Source organism: Gossypium hirsutum, chromosome D05 (assembly GCF_007990345.1).
Source record: "Gossypium hirsutum isolate 1008001.06 chromosome D05, Gossypium_hirsutum_v2.1, whole genome shotgun sequence".
Lineage (NCBI taxonomy): Eukaryota > Viridiplantae > Streptophyta > Magnoliopsida > Malvales > Malvaceae > Gossypium > Gossypium hirsutum.
In genome coordinates, this window is record NC_053441.1 from 61,450,033 (window position 1) to 61,471,202 (window position 21,170).

General features: G+C 31.1%; 1 long non-coding RNA gene across 1 annotated transcript; it reads left to right on the plus strand.

Moving 5' to 3' along the window:
- Positions 1-4,034: 4,034 nt before the first annotated feature.
- On the plus strand, positions 4,035-5,707 carry LOC107903540 (uncharacterized). The gene is made up of 2 exons (XR_001685840.2): positions 4,035-4,323; positions 4,388-5,707. It is a non-coding gene; the product is annotated as an uncharacterized lncRNA (long non-coding RNA).
- Positions 5,708-21,170: the final 15,463 nt, after the last annotated feature.

Consider the following 21,170-nt stretch of genomic DNA (forward strand, 5'->3'; position numbering starts at 1 on the left):
CACAAGTTTTCACTACAATCTCGAAATCCCAATAATCCTCAACACCTAATGAATAATTTCAGTACAAGAACAGAAAAGAATAATGGAGCCTTACCTTCGCAGATTGAAAACCAAATAGAAGGAACCCAAACAGATTGTGATTACTTGCAAAATTAAAAGATGAAATGCAAGGATTGAAAGCACAAAAATAAGAAAAGAAATAAGAACAGACGTGAAAGGGCCAAAAGGAGAAACAAAATTGATAAAAAAAAATGAAACAAATTGCACAAGTAGGAAAACTGAAAACGACGTGAAATGGGGGATAAACAAAGACTAAGAAACATAGGTTGTTAATATTCACTAAATTATTATTTAAAACAAAAATAACCACCTAACCTCCAAAAATCAGATTTGTTTTAGGAATTTAACTCCCTTCCAAACTCTACTAGATGAACAAGTCACAAGACCATAACCCAAAAATAATTTTATCTGCTTAAGCTGAGACTCAAACTCATGCCCTAAGAGCACAAGTCGCCTAACCACTAGACCAATCCGATTACTTAGTTAAAATTTAACAGATCAAACACTTAGATTGTTGGGGCATTACAGATGGTCTAATAATCAATTTACCTTGAGAACAAGCAACACAAGAGACATCCTTGAATTCAAGAATCTTATGGTTCTTATGGGTGTCCAATTGAATTCTAGATTATTCTTCGCATCATAATAGATTAGGGATGACCTGATCGATCATGCCAATTAGTAAAAGTATGTGGTTCTACAAACTTATGGTTTGTAGTAACATGAGTCTCAATTGAACTAATATGTGTATAATATAAACTTGATGAAAAAATAGGTAGTCTTTCCAAAACATATTTCTTTCCACATTCAATATTTGTAATATATAGATAAGCAATCTTTTTCTCATTCATAGTCTTAACATGATATCCATTAAGATGAATATCTTTAAAATTCAATAAATTTTTTTAAGACTTAGTAGAAAATAAAACATCTTCAATGACAATTTTTTGTCCCTTTAGATAATAATATAATAACTCTTTTGAAGCCTTCAATAAGTTTGGAACTTCCCACTATTGTATCAACATAGGCATCACTTATTGTCAAATGAAAAAAAATATTTTTTTATCTTTGAGTATCATGTGTGTTGTAGCACTATCTGTAAGACACATGTCTCCATTGATCTTTGGTCCAACGAATTTTGTTGAATATTCATATTCTTCATAAAAATAAATAAAATAAAAATATAAGAAACATTGTAAATATTTATTGAATATATAACTTATTCTTTATGCAAGAAAATAAAGTATACTTAAAACAACATAAAAATGTCAAAATAACATCAACTTTTCTAATGATTCTCAAACAAAATCTACCACATCTAGGAGAGTTATATTATTAAGGTCATGAAATTTATCACCCTTGTAGGCATGGTCAGTTTTAGTATCATAGTGAATATTTTCATCTTTTGCCTCCATTTCATCATCTTGCCATATAAAATTTGTCTCCATATTCTTTCCCTTCTCTCTAATGGATACTTGATAAAATTTCACTAAATGCTCAGATGTACGATAGGTATATGATCAATGCACCTTTATACCACATCGATAGCATAAATTCTCAACATTCTTTGAAGGATTATTTTGACCACCTCTTTTTGTCATTCATTGTTATTTTTTTTCTGGTGGTTAGAAGTACCACTGCTATGACCACCATGGTAACAATTACTAGTACGTCCTCGACCATGTCCTGCACTACGTCCACAACCATGACCACAACCACCACCTCTATATTTTTCATTTTTATAACTATTGTGTATTGCAACATTCACTTTAGGAATGGTGTAGAACCAATGGGACGAATTCCATGGCTTTTCATTGACAACTCATTATTTTGTCTAACCATCAAAATGTATGAAATCAATTTAGAATATTTTTTAAAACCTTTTCCATGGTATTGCTATTGCAGGAGCACATTAGTAGCATGAAAGGTTGAAAATATTTTCTCTAACAAGTCCTCATCAATTATGTTTTCTCCACATAATTTCAGTTGAGAACTAATTTTAAAAAGTTCTGAATTGTATTCATTTACAGTCTTAAAATATTGCAACTGTAAGTGCATCCAATCATAACGAGCTTTAGGGATTATCACTATTTTTTGATGGCCAAATCATTCTTTCAAATTATTTCACAACTCAAGAGGGTCTTTCACAGTTAGATATTTCACTTTTAATCTTTCATGTAGATGATGACGGATGAAAATCATGACTTTTGCCTTATCTTGATTTGATGCTTCTTCATCTGCTAATATAATATTCCCTAGACCTTTAGTATTTGAGTGAATTTCAACATTTAACACTCATGAAAAATAATTTTTACTTGAGATATCTAGGGCTACAAATTCAAGTTTGGCAAGATTTGACATTATAATCATTTCAATCAAAATAAAAAAAAGTACAATAGTAAGCATTCTCAATCGTAAAATAATCCAAGTATATATACCAAGTTTGCGAAATAATAATATGTATGTCAAATATTAGCATAGAGAGGAATAGTCATAATAATAACTTAAAATAAATTGCATTAATTGAAATTTCTTTTAGTAAAAAAAACATGTAGATATGATTATCATTATAACATTTAAGTTGTAAAAATACATATGCAGATGTTACCCAAAGCAAATATTTCATCTAGAAAATAAAATAAAAGAATGATGAAAATACATATACCGTATATAGTTTAACATAAGTTATACGAGAAAATTATATAAAGTTGAAATGATGTGAACTTCACTATAAACTTGTAGAAACTTGTGCTCATAACGTGTTATAGAAAAATAAAGAGAACAAAACTAACAAGTAAATTGTAGGTGAAAAGTACAAGAGAATTTCCCGTATTCCATTTTCACTCCAAGGGACTTTATTTATAAGCTCCTTTGCATTCAATGAAATGCATGTAAATGAAGCCTTTTTAGTTTCTTAGTCGAAACATCTAATTTACTCTCATGATCATAAATGAACCAGAGAGTTTTATCTTATTACTTTAACGAGGGTTTAAAGGGGTTATAGACCTCCATTAGTAATGTATTTATAACAGTATTTTTATTATTTTATTTAAATAAATATTTTTTAGAAAAAACTGTTATTAAAATTTCACAAAAATATATATTAGAATCAATGGATTTTTTTAAAGTTTAAGTTTATATTTAAATATATATATTGAGACCCTGCGTATTAAATAAAATAAAATTAGATGGAATTTTAAAAAAAATATTTTGAATCATTCAAACTCCTTTTGAAATTCCATATAAAACTTTAAATTCTCCATTATTTTTATTTAAATAAATAAATAAAATTTTGAAGATTTAAAAACTTTAATAAAAATAAAATTTTTATCTTAAAAAATTCCTCATCTATTAAAATGTAGCATAGAATTAATTATATGAAAAATTGATGTGAAGAAATACCTAATAGTTTCTCCTCCCAGTTGCAGCCCATACCTAAACTAGAAAGTGGATTTGGGCAGCTTCTTCTTTTGGGTATTTGTCACATCTTTATCTATACCCTTAATTAAAAGTTATCCCTAAAGGAAATGGGAAATAAGAAAAAAAATCCAAGTCCTTCAAATTTTTTTAGAAACATATCAAAAATCGAGTTAAAAGAATTGGGTTAGTTGAACCAAAAGTGATCATGCCCTGATTTTTAAGTTAAGATTGTGAATATTTTAAAAAAATTAATTTAATTCAATGGTTAAGGGTTGTGCTTGTGTGTAGGAGGTTCTGGTTTAGAAAAATTTCCCTTTAATTTTTGCTAAATTCCTATCTTTAAACATTTGACTTATAAATTATTTTCGCTCAATTTAATGGTTCAGTGGTAAGGCCTTGGTATACTTAAAAGTCTTGAATTTGAGTCTCGTTATGTTAAGGCAAAAATTATTTTTATTTTGGATCGTGGGCCATCCTAGTATTGGTATACGAGATGAGTTTAATTTCTAATAATTTGTTAGGATATATAAGAAGTTGGTTGGATTTGGTAAAATATCAATATCTTTATTATTATTATTTATTAAAATAATTATTATTGTCCCACTTTCCTGAAACTGCCAAGAAAAGTTCTTTCAGTCATTGCTTCTATTTTCTGTTTCTTTTTCTTTCTTTCTTTCTTTGTTCCATCGTGGCTTGCGGTTCCTTCTTTTCATCTTGCTTTTTTATTATTTATTTATTTTATTTCTCAATCTGTTCTTGATTCTTGGGTTATTGTGCTTCCAATTTCATTATTGCGTTTGGTGGATCAACTCCTGCTGTGCTGTTTCAAATTTTCGAGTATTCGTAAGTAAATGCTTTAATCATTCTTTTGGTACATGGATTAATCTCGTGAAACTTTTGTTATTAGGTGTTAATCAAGTAGGTCACAACTCCACTTCTGGGATTAAGTTGTGCTGGGCTTGTGCTGTCTGTTTGGGTAAGTGGTTGAGCATTGGAAGACTCAATTTCGGTTTGTTAAAATTGAGAACCACCGATTGTGATTGTATGAGTTTTTGGAATTTGGTGAATCCATACTAAAATTAGTTGTTTGATTACTGAATTTAGGTTCTTGAAGTCTTGTGGTAGATTTTGTATCAGAAAATACCCAGGTGTGTTATGAAAATCTGAGAAATCAGCAATTGGTGAAAAGTCAAAATTGAAATAGTCGATACTACACAGCCGTGTAACAAGCGTGTGTGTCACACGGTCTAGGCTGTATGGGCTACACGTAGGGGTGTGTAAAATTCAGGTAAAACCGAAAAAATTCGGTTAACTGACCGAATTCGGTTAATCGGTCGGTTAACCGATTTTTTTCGGTCGAGGGTCGGTTAATTATTTTTTAATTTTTCGGTTAACGGTTAATTCGGTTTGAAACCGGTCAGTTAACCGAATTTTTTTGGTTTAACCGAAAAAAATTAATAAATAAAATTATAATATATAAATAGGCCCACTATTCACCTAAACCAAAATAACCTAAATTATAATATAATTATAATATATAAAAATTAATTATAATAAGTTTGTATAATGTATGATGATGTTAAATTGTATCTCTGAATCTGTTATATAACCATGCATGTGATTCCATGGAAAACTGATGTGTTTTTAAATTGTTTAAGAAATCTGTTTTGTAGAGCATGGACTTCCATGCCATTTGTTTCTATTATTGTTCATAAGCATGTCTTACATGCTCACCATTCTGATTTTATACATGCATGCCATGACATATTGCATAGGGTTCGGAATTATGTTAAAGGAGGAAGATTCTGTATTAACAGTTTAATGATCTGCGTATTTAGTGGCTCGACCACATATTTTGCTTTGGCAACTGGGTTGCAATACAGTGGCTTGACCACATTTATTTGATTTGGCAGTTTAACTGTATATTGATAAGCCATTATTGCTGGGCAACTCGGGGTGGCGGGTTATTGTTTCCAGGCAACTCGGGATGACTTTAGTGGTGTGTTTTGGATGGATGAGTTCGGGGGAGAACTCTATTTTGGTGTGTAGCAGAGTTGGGTAGGACGTTTTCTAAAAAATCCGCATTATGATTTTCTTAAAAATATTGCATTGGCATAGTGATGCATATTCAATTCAATTTGACTGATCGTTATGAAATTTTTTGTGATTTTTTGTTTTCTATGTCGAAATGTGTGTGATCTCAATTTGAGTTTTAGTTATACATTGAGCTATATACTTCACCCCTTTATTTTATTTCTGATGTTTCAAGTAATCGGTAAGTTAGAATCAGACGGCGTGCAAGAGCTCGGATGATTTTATCAGTTAATATAAAAACTCTAAAAGTTTTTGATGGCAAGTTAAGTAACCCCTCAAGGATTTTTCTGTAAATAAACAAATGGTTTGTAACGAGTGTTTGTTTTTAAGCTGAAAACGATTTGCCAAAATGCTTATTTTTGAAACACGAGTTGAATTCAAATTTTTGGGTTGAAATAAGTGATTTTGGATTTAAGATTTTTCTAGACATTTGTCAAAGTGTTGCCAAATTTTAGGATTTCGAAACGTGTTTTTAGTTTGATCAAGACAAAGGCTTTTAATAAGCTGATGTAATTCCTCAATATCTGAACTTCTAGGCCGGGTTTGGGGTGTTACACAAACACTTTATTTTAGTTATTCCATTAGTAATTTCTAAAATAAAAAAATTAAAATTTAAAGAAGTAATAGTGTTATTTCAATTTGCAGAAGACCTTAAAAAAAGGAAAAACTTATATTAAATTAGAAACCCGAGGAAATTACACATATATGTGTTTAAAAATAACATAAAATAAATAATGAAACGTATGGTTTGAAACTAATTAATCATAATAACATATAAAATATGTATGATATTTGAAATGAAAATTTGGATTAAATTATAAGTAAAACAAAATTTAAACATATAAATACATCATAATTAATTGTTAGTGTCGAGTTGACTTGTGACATTAACTCAATTAACAACATTATTAATATATACAACTGATGGAGATAATAAATTGTGCATATTAAAATAAAAATGTATAAAATATGTTAAAATAAAGCTTTAGTTGAGTGATAAATTTAATGTTTTACTAACTCAATTGGTATGAGTTCGAATTGTATCATATTTATATTTTTATTGAGTTTTTTAAAATAAAAAAAATTATAGTACCCTCAAATAATATAATTTATTTTAAATGTAAAGAGAATTAAAGTAATTTTTCTAACTGAGTTGAGACCTAATTGAAGGGTGACCCCAACTCAATAAAAGGAAAATTGAGAATTTTCCTTTTTTAGTGTTAAAGATTATGTGACCTGAATCCCTTCACTTGTTGAAGAAATAAATACAATGGCAAAATAAAGGGATCTGTGGAGGCGAAAGGCTGAGGGCTGTAGATGTAATCGAAACTCCTCTTCTATTTGAATACGTATAAAACTATTCTTCTTCTATTTGACTTTGATTAGAATAGGGTTTTTCAACCCTTAAATAGATGTAGTCAAAACTCTTCTTGTATCATTCATTTTTTAAGATTAGTGAATTTTTCCTTCTCTACCAGTGATTTTTTCTCGAAAGGGTTTCCAAGTAAAATCTGTGTTCTTACTTTTTTTATTGTTTTGCGATCATTCTACCGCTAATGATGCATTCAAATTTCATCTTTCATTTTCGATTGCAGAAGACTTAAAAGAATCAATTAAGTTATTCGATTACAATAGTATTCAATAAAACTGAATTAAAGATGGTAGATGATAAATGATGTAAATAGGGTAGATGTATTATGCTCTCTTTGAATTGATTCAATCCAGTAACAACAATCAATAAATCTAATCAATCCTTTAATAAAAACTCTTAGCAAATTGAAGTTTGAACAACAACAACACAATTTTGAATCAAAATTGAGTTGAAGCCTGATTTTTGTCGGTGTCAAAAAGTTTAATTTTAGATCAAATTTCTTAAACTAAATCATTTTGAGAAGTTAAATCGAGAGATTTCGAAAAATTGGTAAGCTGTCGGATTAGAGGTTTATTAGTTGGATAATATTCATTAATTAAATGTCTTGAATGGTTAGAAATGAGAATTTAGAAATTAAGGCTTATGGATTAGATTGTAAGAATAATCATGACTGATAAAATATTATCACGTCCTTCTACTTCTTCAACTTCTCTTTCATTGCCTAGTATACCCTTAAAGTCACATTCTGCTAAGAAAATTTCTTCTGTATGAAATAAACTATCTTAGGGAGGAGGATAAGGTTCAACTTACTGACCTTCCCACTGTAAATTCTTATTCTACTTATAAAAAAGCTCATTTTTCTCCTATTAGGTCTATAAAAACATTGATTCATAGCACTTCTAAGCAAGTAAAGGAGTATATTCAAGCCTCTAGGTTTGATAGTTACCTCATTTCTGCTTCTTCTTCCAAACAGTTTGTTACTCTTGAAATTCCATCAGAATTTCCTAGAGAATGGATACAAGCAGGTTATTCTCATATCCATTTTGGAGCAATCCAACTGGAACTAAACTATCGTGGTGGAGAAGGAAAACCTGTTGTAGCAAGAATTGTTCTACTAGATTCCAGATATTTGGAATATTAGCATGCTTGCATTGTTACCATTGAAGCCACTTTAAACTCTAGTCTGGTCATGGTTACTCTTTTCCCAAATTTTACTATGTCACTAACATATCCAAATCTGCTTACAACTCTCAAAGTCCAGATTCAGATTATTGGAGCACATCAAGTACCATCTACAATAGTTGCTACTTTGCACTATTAGATTGTCTATAAGATCCAGGACCATGCTTTTAATCTCTCACGACATGGTATAGGAGACTCCCTTTTAATCACCGTCAACACCAATGATCAACCTCATTGTGTTTATGTTCCCATTCACATTCCCAAGAAGGAACTCATCAAACTTCTTGCAGAGAAATGGGTCACCAACTATGAACAGCTCCATGAACATAGCCAACCCATCCAGTCTACTAAAAGTCAGATCATATCCAAGGGAGATGGAACCATAGAAATAAATTTTGATCATAGTCATCTTCACAGCCCCAAAGGCCCTTCTATCTTTCCCACACAACTAATGATGCAACCCACAGGAAATCCAACAGTGGGTAATGATAATGAAGATCCAGAATGTTGCTGTGATCTTTGTGAGCCTGGTCCAGAAAGAAATTTAGGGCTGAGTTTTTCTGCTGATGAAAAAACTTTGTACATGTTTAAAGATGAAAATACTGGACATTTCCTTGGGATTTGAATTGTTCGTGTGAATTATGTGCTGATGATAGGTTCAGCGCATGGATTGATAGTATGGATCACTCAGTTTCAAAATCGGGGAAAAAGAAGAATAAGAAAAAATCCACTCAGTCAGAATTTTACAAAAAAATAGATGGAAGGAGATCCAAATATTGGACCACTTGGTAAAGACAATGGTAAATTTATTTACCTTGTGGATTATTCAGCTAAATTGCCATCACCAGTCCAAGAAACTCCTCCAAAGCTTTGCAATTCTCCTCCTACTCCAAAACCTCTTCCTCCACAAAATTTTGCATCTCAAAGAAAACCAAAACCTTTTCCCCAACCATGTTATAAAAAGATAAACAAATGGGTTCAGAAAAATCCTTTGCCTGAACCAAAACCAATTCTCGTCGTATGTATGTTACAACCTTTTTCAGGAATATCATATGACAAAGAATTTCCACCTCTTGAGGAATACACTGAAAAGAATTATACTTATGCACCTGAAATCCCTTCCAAAATCCAAATTGACATTTCTGCTGCATTTGCAAAAATAAATGCTGCAGAAGCTACTCTTAACTGGTAGACTGAAAATGCTTTGACTCAGAATCAAACCTTGAAAAGAATTGATTCAAAGATCTCAGCTGTTGAAAACAAAGTTAATGACAATACAAAAATGGTAAAAGATCTTATCAATCTTTTGCAAAAAAGATTGGATGTTGTGGCTAAAGAGCCAACTGCCCCAGGACAAGATTTCTTTTGTCATTTAGCGTAAAGAGAAAAAGAAATCCAAAATCTCAAAGAATAAATTAAAGTGCTTTAAGAAACTGGCAAAATCCTAGCATCATCTCCACGATCAGAATCAGTGGAGTTGTTTCCTTCGATTCATCAGAAAAATACAATTCCAGCTGAAAGATTTCGTATTACCTTTCCAAAATTTCCAGAACGGACTAAACCTAGTACCTATGAAATATTTCTGGAAATCAAAAAATAAGAAGCTGAAAAGAAAAAGAAGAAAAAAGCCACTGAAGAAGCTGAAATGGCTAAAAGGAAGAAGACTGTCAAGAAGAAATTAGACTTGGCAAAAGGCCAGTAACAGACAAGTCTCCTCCAAAATCACCTCCTCCAAAACAAGCTTCTAAGTCTCTGATGATTCAACAAAACCAGAATCAAAATCCATTGACAACTTTTTTAAAGGATTGTAAGGATTCAATGATCCTAAAATTTTCAGCTTTATAGCTCCAAGAGTAACAATCAGACACTAATATTGATTGGTTTGATTCAAATTCATCATCAGATTCATCATCAAAATGTCAACCAAAGGAAGAAAGCATTTCAAAAGTTTTACAAACCCAGCCAAAGGTGGAACAATCAGATGACGAAGATATGTCAGAAGCACCAGAATTATCTTCATCACAGAATCGTCCTACACAAAAAACCTCTATTGGTAGAACCACCTTTGCTCTTGATGATATTCCACAAGAAAAATGGCCAAATAGAATTCAAGAATTTCACTCATGGCTTGAAACTCGTAAGCTTACTGAAGAAAGCAATTACAATATCCTTATGGAATTTGTATCCAGGTTTATTAGAATGTTGCTAGATTAGTGGAATTCAATTAGCCAATAAGATCAAATGCAATGTTTAGTCCTCCAAGACCTTGCCCAACCAATACGACGAGAGTTTTACAAAAGAAAATGTTGCTCGTATGGCAAAAGAGACCTAGCAAAGCATTTTAAAATAATGACTAGATTATTTTGTGCTTTAGGTCTTAATTCAAATCTAAAGCCCGTAATTCTTTCATCTCTTCCGAATCCTCTCCAGGTTGCAGTCAATCAAGCTCTCCAAAGGCAAAATAAATACATTCTTCATTTAACAGTTGGAGAAATCCAACAATAAGTTTTTATTACCTTAGAAGACATTTGCAACAGGAGAAAAATATTCAAAGACTATCTCCATGGTGACAAGAGGATTGATCGTGCATGTGATGAATCCTATTTAAAATATAAATGCCCTAAAGACAAGTCTTGTGTCTACCGTTCTAAGAAAAATAAACATTTTCTGAAATATTCTTTTTCAAAGAAAACAACTTCTTCAAAATGGAAGAGAAAAAGGCCACAATAGAAGTATCTCAAGAAGAAGCGAGAATCAACAAAGTCTGATCGTTGTTACATTTGCAAGCAAAATGGGCATTATTCAAGAGATTTTCCAAGAAATAAGAAGAGGGCAAAAAAGATTGTACAATTGATTCAACAATCAGGAATAAAGATAAAAAAGAAGATGATATATAGTCCGTTTGTTCCATTGAAGATGAACCATCAGAAAGGGCTATTTGTGCTATTCTTGCATATCCTGATGAAATCTCAGATTCAGATTCAGAATATTCAGATGTTCATATGCTACAAGCCCAAACCCAAAAGGACAATGGCAACATGATACCAGTTCCCTGTATTCCTGTTAAAATCTATTTAGACAAATATAGTAAGCCCATTACTGTAATTGCCTTTATAGATACTAGAGCAGCTGAAACCATTATGAACCCAAATGTTTTACCCACAAATTGGTGGAAGCCACATGTCAGGTACTTTAATTCCACTGCAGACCATCCTTTTGCTACCCACTTGATTAGTAAGCCTATTACTATTCAGTTCTTTCCAGGTTGTGTTAAAACTACAGTATTGGGTTCAAAACTCCTAGAAAAAGATATTGTAGTGGGTTTTGACCTTTACACAAAAGCTTAACACTTAAGGGTCCTTCTTGATGGAGTATGTTTCAAAAATCTGTTTCAACCTTTTGTCTCCATACCTAAACTTTTCTCTATCTAGTCAGAAAAAATTCTCCAAATTGTCCAATAGCTTAAAGAAAAATCTTATGCAGACTCTCATTCAGAATTCCAGCTTAAATGTTCAAATCCTTTATGGAAAAATTTTGAATTCTTTATTACCCTTCAATTTAAGAAAAGTGAAGGCATAAACTCAACAAAAGCCAGTCATATGGGTATGAATCTAGATCATTTGTTGCTAGCAGAATAAGAATGCAAAGAGCTTCAACAACAAGATTTAATTGAGCCATCAAATTCTCAATGAGCATGTGAGGCTTTCTATGTAAATAAAATATTTAAACAAGCCAGAGGAAAGTTAAGATTGGTTATTAATTACCAACCTCTTAACCATTTCCTTAAAAGATGACAAATTTCCGTTACCAAACAGAAATTCTCTTTTCTCCAGTCTGGCTAAAGCAATGATATTTTCAAAATTCAACCTCAAGGCAGGATTTTGGCAACTAGGAATCCACCCAGATGACAAATTTAAAACAGGGTTTTGTATTCCTAACAAGCATTTTCAGTGGAAAGTCATGCCATTTGGATTAAAAACTACTCCTTCATTATTCCAAAAGGCAATGATAAAAAATTTCCAACCTCTGATGGAAAATGCGTTGATCTATATTGATGGCATCCTTCTTTATAGTCCAAATGAAGAATTTCATGTTCAACTTCTGGAAGAATTCAAATTCCTCATTCTCAAACATGGGATAATGCTCTCAGAAAAGAAGATGCAAATCAATAAACTAGAAATTGAATTCCTGGGAATGACACTGAAAGATGGACAATACTCTCCAAGACCACATATTGCACAAGAACTTCTTAAGTTTCCAGATGAAAACCTGTCTAAAAAACAAGTTCAACAATTCTTAGGGATTGTTAATTATCTTAGAGACTTTATTCCTAAGGTTTCTAAGTATATTAACCCTTTAAGAAATATGCTTAAGAAGGAACCTCCAACATGATCGTCTCATCAAACAAAAGTTGTACAACGTCTGAAAGAAATGTTACAAAATTTACCTCCACTCTAAATTCCTTTTGATGGAAAACGAATTCTACAGACAGATACCAGTGACAAATATTGGAGTGTAATATTATTTGAGGAAAAACAAGGAAAAAGACACCTTTGCGGATTCAAAAGTGGAAGATTTTTTTAAGCCGAAATTCATTACCATTCTACCTTCAAGGAAATCTTGGCAGTTAAAAAAGGTATCTCAAAGTTTGAATTTCATCTTGCAGGATATCATTTCCTTGGTGAAATGGACATGTCTTCTTTCCCTCAAACGCTCAAGTTTAAACAAAAAACAGTCTTACACCCTCAGCTCCTTAGGTAGGCTGAATGGTTTTCCAATTTTCTTTTGACACTAAACACATCAAAGGAAAGGACAATATTCTTGTTGATTTCCTTTTTAGGCCTAAAACTGAAATATTTGCTTTCAAAAGAACCTTATCTAGTTGGCCTAAGCCTATAATGATGTATAGGCCATCCTCATCATCTTCAACTTTACCTATCTCTTACCCAATCACCCCTAACCTTAACTCAGAATTTCCATTAGAAGTCATGAATCTTGTGCATCAAAAAAACCTTTCATAAAAAGACCAAAGAGATGATGTTTGAATATCAATTTCAGGTCTTTAAAAATTTTTGGGTCCTTATTCTTAAACCTTGGGGTGTACATCCAGAATATCCATTCATACACCCAATAAGGTTTGAATTTTTTGAACAACCAGAAGAACTGAAATGGTTTTTATGGTAATTCACTCATCTTTACCATATTGCCATCCAGTTTTTTGTTCCTGGTCTTTACTATTTGACAAAAGAGGTTCGAGGAAACATTGAACATGAACATCATAATTTCTTTACTTTTCTAAGCTAGCTTCATCCTTTACCACAATGGTTGAACATGATAAATCAATCTTACCATGAAAAATTGGGACTTTACATGATAATTATCTTTCAATATTTCATGCAATATGGAATACCAACTCAACTAGCATCTTTTCCTACTGCTTGGATTCACAGAGTTTTCCCTGATGATATCTGAAATTCTGATAACCATTATAAAAATATTCAAAAATCCCTCAGCTTAATAAGGCCATTCCATTTGAAATGTGGCCTCTTCTAGATGTCACTACTCTATGGGATACTTGGCCAGTTCAGCATAAACCCTATCATGAAGAAATTGTAAAGGCTATTCAAGAATATTACAAAAGTATTCCACATCCAATAGAATGGTCTCAAGATTATCCTTGGTACTGCAGCTAAATCAATCTTGACAAGATAAGGATTCAAGATTCTCAGTCACAACATGAAGATACGGATGAAGATTTTGATCCAAATTTACGCCATGATGCTCTCCAGCTAGAAATCTATCAAAAAAAGCAAGAAAAGCAAGACCGTATCATTAATCTTAATCTCACATCAGATGAGTCCACCGACTATGATTAAAGAAGGAATCCTACTTTTACTGTTTGCTTTCAATAAAGATATCTTGTACTGTTTTCTTTATGTAAAATATCTGTACTATAAAGATATCTTGTACTATTTTCTTTATGAAAAATATCTGTACTATAAGTTTGTCTGTTTGTGAGCCTCTCCATCTATATAAGGAAAGTTATATCCTCCTGTAAAGGCAAATCGAGGAAAACCAAAAAAATATCAGTGTGTTTTCTATCTATGGCTTTCTAAATTCCTTAACGATTATTTCCTATTCATTTTGCATGGTTGGTTTTCTAAAAATCATCAAATTTCTCTCGGTTTTCTCTTTTAACTTTTCTTTAGTTCAAATCAAAGTGTATATTTCTTTAAAATCTTTCATTCTAACAAGATTCGGCTTAATTAAAAAATTGGCCCAACTATAGCACTTTTTACATTTAGGTACCTAATTTTTTTTATCAAAAGTGATACTCGAACTTTAAGTCTGTTATCACTTTTGATCCAACCCTTATCTTCTGTATTAAAAAAAATCTCTTAACCAATAATATTGCAAAACGTGACATTTTTATTTACATAAAAAATTTTAAATTCAATATTAAATAATATTATCTCCATGAACAAAATATATTTATGTATTATCTCCATTTGAAGCATTGGATTGTATTTGAGTATTTCTTTTTATTAAAATTCCACATTTCAAACTTCAAACTTGCTGTAAATTTGCAACTTTGTTGAAGTTGCAGAATAGCTTCAAAAATTAGAGTTTTTGATTGTTTGATGAGGAAATTGGCAATGGAAACCATGTTTTTTTTTATGGATTTAAGGGAATGGGTATTTGATAAACAAAAATAATAGCATTTTTTTAAGGCTTAATACTTCTTTTGGCCCTTATACTGTAGTTAAATTACCACTTTGATATTTTTACTATTTTTTTATCAGTTTAATCTATGTACTTTTAATTTGTATACCCGTTGCCACCTATATATTTTCCTTTAAAAAAGTTAAATTAGTTAATGGCATGCTGCCATGCGTCAATTAAAATTTAAAAAAAAATGAGAAAACCCCCCACAACTCTTAAAACTTAGAAAATTGTTAATAATAATAATTTAGTTTTTGAAATTATAAAAAATATTTTTTAAAATTATACGTATGTGAAACTTAAAATTATTTTTAAAAATTTTCATAAATTAAAAAAACCATTTTTTTGGGATTCTAGGGTTTTTTTTAGAAAATCTTAAAAGTTTGAGATTTTTTTGAAAATTTTAGGGATTTTGTTGTGCGGAAGCATGTAAAAGAGTAAAATTATTGTACTAAAAAATCACACTAAGTTCAATTCCAGGAAAGAGAGGTGGATCACAAAGATCGCTTAAGTACCAAATCTTTCCTAACCAGAATATTCATCAATCGTAATTTAATAGCACAATAAATCACTACAATCACACTCACAATTCATGCAGAATAATACAATAAAGAACACAAGAATTTAACGAGGTTCAGCAAATTTTGCCTACGTCCTCGGGCACTACCAAATATATTTCACTCCAAAATACAAGTGAAAATTTACAAAGAGAGAGAGAGAGAACATTGCCTTAAGTAGAGAATGGCAAATATGAGATACAGAATGAGAGATGGTTATGCCTATTTATAGTTGAGGTTCAGGGATCAACTTGCAAAGTCACTTTACAATTAGGGACCAAATATTGCAAATATCTCAGATTTCTTATGTCAATATCTCGATACCCATATCTTTGACTTTCCATAAATATGGATGATTTCCAATAGATTTTATTTTTTTGCACGTTTAATGAAATTTTTATATTTTAAAGGAATTTTGAGTTTTTTTTAAATACCATAAAATTCTTTAAAATTGGCTCAATAGGAAAAATGTAGTTAAATAAGAGTCCTTATAAATGCATAAGAAATTTTCTTAATATACGACAAGAGAAAAACAATAATTAATTAAAAGTTATGTCTATGAATAAAATTAAAATGTGTGGAATTAGAATGTCAAAAAGAAGAAAAAAATGTTCATATATACTCTCATAACTCAAAAAATGCTCTTCGGCATTTTTTGAATTGAGTGGTCTCTAACCTCTTTTTAAAGAATTTAATAAATTTTTTTACTAAAAAAACTCATAATTCCTTTAAAATATAAGAAATCATTAAAATGCAAAAATTAAAAATCTGTAAATTTTTTTTTAAAAAAATATGATAAAATTATTTAAAATTTTCATAAAATTTTAAAGATTTTCAAAAAAAAAAACTAGAATTCCAAACAAACAAATTATTTTTTAAAAGTTTACGATTTTTTTTTAAAGTTCCACATACTTATAATTTTAAAAATATTTTTTATAATTTTTAAAAATAGATTATGAATTTTTATTTTTTTAATAATTTTCTAAGTTTTAAAGATGTTTTTGGGGGTTATTTTTCCATTTTAATGTTATTTTTTATTTTTAAGAAAGTTTTGATATATTTTAATATTTAAGATTTTTTTACTTTCATTTACACGTGGCAAAGTGTCATTGGATGATTTAACTTTTTTAATGGAAAATATAATAGATGGGTAACGGGGTATACAGAATGAAAGTAAAAGGGTCAAACTGATAACCAAAATAGAGTACAAAGGCTAAACTGACAGGAAAAAATAGTATAGATACCAAAATAATAATTTAGCTATAGTATAAGGGCAATTAAAGTTATTAAGCCTTTTTTTTTATCATACCTTCTGTTTGGAGAATGAAAAAGAGAGAAATAGACAAAAATGAAAGGAGAAAATGGTGCCTCATCGGGTTTCAAGACTCTCGCACTAGAGAGAGTTGTGTGTCTCCTGAAAACAAAAGAAACCATGCAAAAAGCAGGGGGGACATGAAGGCTTTCGGTTTTTTCTTCTTCTTCTTGGGTGGCACATGTCATAGTATTATTAGCTTTGAGAATTTTTTTTAATAGAACAAGTGCCGAATCAAAGTTTTGGTACCATTTTTGACAGAAAAAAAAAAGTACCTAAGTGGTAAGAATGATATAGTTTAGGGGCCAATTTCTCATTTAAGCCCTAAGATTTTGAAAATTATCTTTTTCATTCTTTGTGTACGACGTTTGTTGGAGGAGAAGAGAAGAAAGAGTGAAATTTTGATTTCTTGATCAAATCTTTATTTCTACGTAAAGGTAAAACGATTTCTCTAACATTAATCTATGGTTTTAAACAATAAAAGCTTATTTTTAGATCTTTCCTCCATTTTCTTCCATTTTTGAGATTTTCAAAAGTAGAGAGAGAAAGTTTTGATTTGATGTTTCTTGCTGTTTTTAAGCTAAATTCTTGTTAGATTTGAATTTAAAATCAAGTAGGATAATCGAATTTCAAGTTTGATTTTGGTCTTGGATGAGTTCTTGGAAGTTACTATTGTTGAGTGCTTGGAGACTTTTAGGGTGGGTTTAGATGAGCAGTGTGTTTATCTGTGGTTAATGCAAAAATAGTAGTGATGATGAAATTAGATAAAAAGTAAGTGAAACGCACCACACCATACTCCACTGTCCATCTAAACCCACCCTTAGTCCACTCCACTGCCCATCTAAACCCACCCTTAGTGAGAGTGTGTATAAGATCTTAAGTTACTATTGGGTTTTGAGTGTTTAAAGGTCCCTAAACTTAGTCCTAAAGTTTTAAATTCAAATGGGTTAGAATAGAGTTCTCTTTTAAATTGTTAGATAGAAGCAATAAAATTCTCGCTTTATCGAATTGCATCTCATCTTTAGCTTTAGGTCATTTTTCTATTTTATCATGGTTTTCTAATATTTTTTTTGTTCAGTTGATAATTGTAGCAACAAAACTGATAGAATCATCTAAGGCAAAGGGAAAGAGAATAACGTAATAACATGGTGATTTGCAATTTGTGCTAGCTTAATTTAAAATTTTAATATAAACTTGATTAAGTAATCTAGGTTAAGAATGATTGCCCATGCTATATTGTTGATGATATGCTAGTGAATTGATATATGAATTGTAATGAATTTATGTGAATTGTTACAAAAAAAAAGTCAGACTGATCCTTGTGTCAGACATAGAAAGATTATGACACTTGTGTGCATTCTGACGATGTTTGTACACATTCATATTTGACACTTGTACTTATTACAGGTGTGTAAGGGTATTCGTGTTTTACACGCATTAGAGCATTATTGCCCATTTGTCAGTTGTACCCGTGGTAGGTCTAAAGTAAATATTTGTGTCTTTTAGATTTTACGTAAAGCTCATATTAATCAATGAATTTCTAATGATTTTAATTCAATTTTTTCTTATTATACTAAAATATTATTATTTATAATGTCATATTTATTTACATGAGAACACAATTTTTGTCATTATAGTAAAAATATTTGTATAGAAGATGTTGAGCACAATCTTTTATTATTATAAATCTATAATACAAACATCAAAATAATTAGATTAAATTTATAAATTATTAATTAAAAATACAAAATATTTTTAAATTTAAAAACCTCAACTAATAACTCAGGCACAACTGAAACAACAAAGTAAACCCAATTTAAAAAATTAAGTAATTTTGCCATAATCTATGAAGTAATTAATTTCTTCATTTATAAATTAAGAAATAAATAAACCATGGAAAATTTACTTTAACTTCTAAATAGTTACTTCAAACATTAAAAGACATTAACTAATCCATACTTCCTTAGTAGTTGTACAATCTCTTAGAATATGCAAAATGTCTTTCGAGTGATAACCATAAATAGTACATCTGAACACGACATCTGTTGTAGTGTCTTTTAATTAATTCTTAGTGATAACCACTGTCTCACATTACACACAGTACAAATGAGCTCATTCTTAAAGAAACGTATTCCATTTTAGCATTTACACAAGTTTTAAGTCAAATATACTCCTAATTATTGTTAAAACTTGCTACACACACTTTAATTGAAAATATAATAACAATTGTACATGCATGAGGGCCACTTAGAAAAAAATTCAAAGCTGACTACGTAGGTATCGATATTGGAACATGGGTATCAATATTTTCCTTACACAATATCGATACCGATTGAAAAAAATCGATACCAAAACAACATTTTGTTTCTCGCCTAAAAATAAAACATTAGAAATTATCGATACATTTCAATAAGTATTGGTAATTTTACCCTGAGTATCGATACTTGTGATATGGCATCGATACCAAATTACGATTCTGACTTCCTACACATTTAAAAAGCATAGAGGTATCATTTTTAAAACTCGAATATCGATACCTCTACTTTAGACAGTAAAAATTTAGCATATTTAAGCATATAAACCATTCGAAGACAAGTCTATTCAACACGCATCTTTTACCATATCAAATATACGTCAAAACGACTATAATAACAGTTTCAAACATCAAGAATAAGTTTGAGCAATAATCAACATATCACGATTCAAATTTTTAAATCCTAAGAACAAATAAGTTATGAAAACATCCAAAATATCATAGCAAATATCAGCAAAAAGTCTACCACATTGCCCTTATTTCCCAAATCATAAACAAATAATAAATCACCTATGAAGAATTACTAGAGTCTCATTTAGATCAATCCCATGGAACCACACCGCTCACACCGAGACACTACTAATTTGTAGTGGTTTAAAAGGAGTGGGTGGGTTTAATAAACTCAGTGAATGCCTAGAACAACTACTATGCAAACAGTTCATCAAGTATTAACGAAACATCCATTTAGCATAATTACAACATCCCAACTTTATTATCTTATTATACTTAAGCATGCATTATTCATTAATTCATTTACATAGCAATCACATACTCATTTAGGCACACATCACATTATACATAATTACATTTTAAGATAATTTGGCACTTGAGTTATGAAACGTAAAGTGGGCTCTATCATCACACATCCGATACACGGATCTCCAACAAACTAAATGACTTATAGAGTCAAACATATATTAAAAAGTGAAGCAAATAGCTAACACTCTCCATCACACCAAATATGTCCTGTTGAATGGAGCTGATTGGAGTTATCATCTTTTGTCTCTGGTGAGTGCCTGTGTTTGACCCTTTCTATGATGTGGAATCATATACTTAAATCTTTTTGTTCCAATTTGTTGATGAATCAATTCTTATATTTGTTTTGGTATGTTCTGTTAATACTGCAACCTAGATGGAAGTTGAGATCATGTATTCATGTTCTAAATTCCTATTCAGTAAATTCCACTTTTTTTGTAGGTGAAATTTATACGATAAATGTAAAACCCAATATTTGCCCAGGCCAAATTAACTCACTTAGACTAAACCCAAACCCCAATGGCCCAATTACAACACCCAATACCCAACAGCCCAATAGCCTAAAATCATCAAAAAATAGAAAAAAACCCTAACCCTAGCCTCTGACAGCCACTTGCGCCGCACCCAGGCCTGCTGGTCAACCACCCCACCGCCGTAGCCACCAACTGCTCCGCCACTTGCGCCGCGCACGTCCCATCGTCCCCCATCAGCCCTGTAAAATGAAGAACACACGCAAGCAACAACAAACAATAAAATTTTTTTTTGTAAAATGGCTCTATATAAAGCCATTCGAACATCAAAAACAGGCTGGATCACCGGAATTGGGTCTTTCCCTTTTCTTTTGTAACATTTTCACAACACCAGTGAATAAAAAAACAGATCAAAAATTAAAAAAAGGTTGATTCTGGTTCTTTTTCTGTTCTTGCGTTTTTGTATTTCCTTTATTTTCCTTTTATTTTATTTTATTTTTGTTTGTTTTTATACAATCTTTCTTAACGAAAACGAAACTAAAAAAGAAAGTACCTGTTGGTTTCGGAAGCCGGAGTCGGAGCCCTCCTTCGCCGTCACCAGGGTCGAACGGGGAGGAAAGTCTCTTCCTTTCATACTCAGTCCCTCGGTTGAGAAGGCCTAGCCTTCGAGGACGCTGAAAGGAGGGCTGAAAACCCATTTCGCGCAACTCCGGCCACTGGCCGTGGAGGTGGTGCGGCGGAGGCCTGAATCTAAGGCCAGAAGTCGTGAGGAGAGAGGGAAGAGGATGAGATTCAGTTTTTTTAAGGAAAAGGCAAAAATGAAGCAAAAAGAAAATTTTTGATTTTTAAAGCGTTTCAAAATGGCGCCGTTTTGCACCATAGCCCCAGGCGTTGAAACGACGCCGTTCCA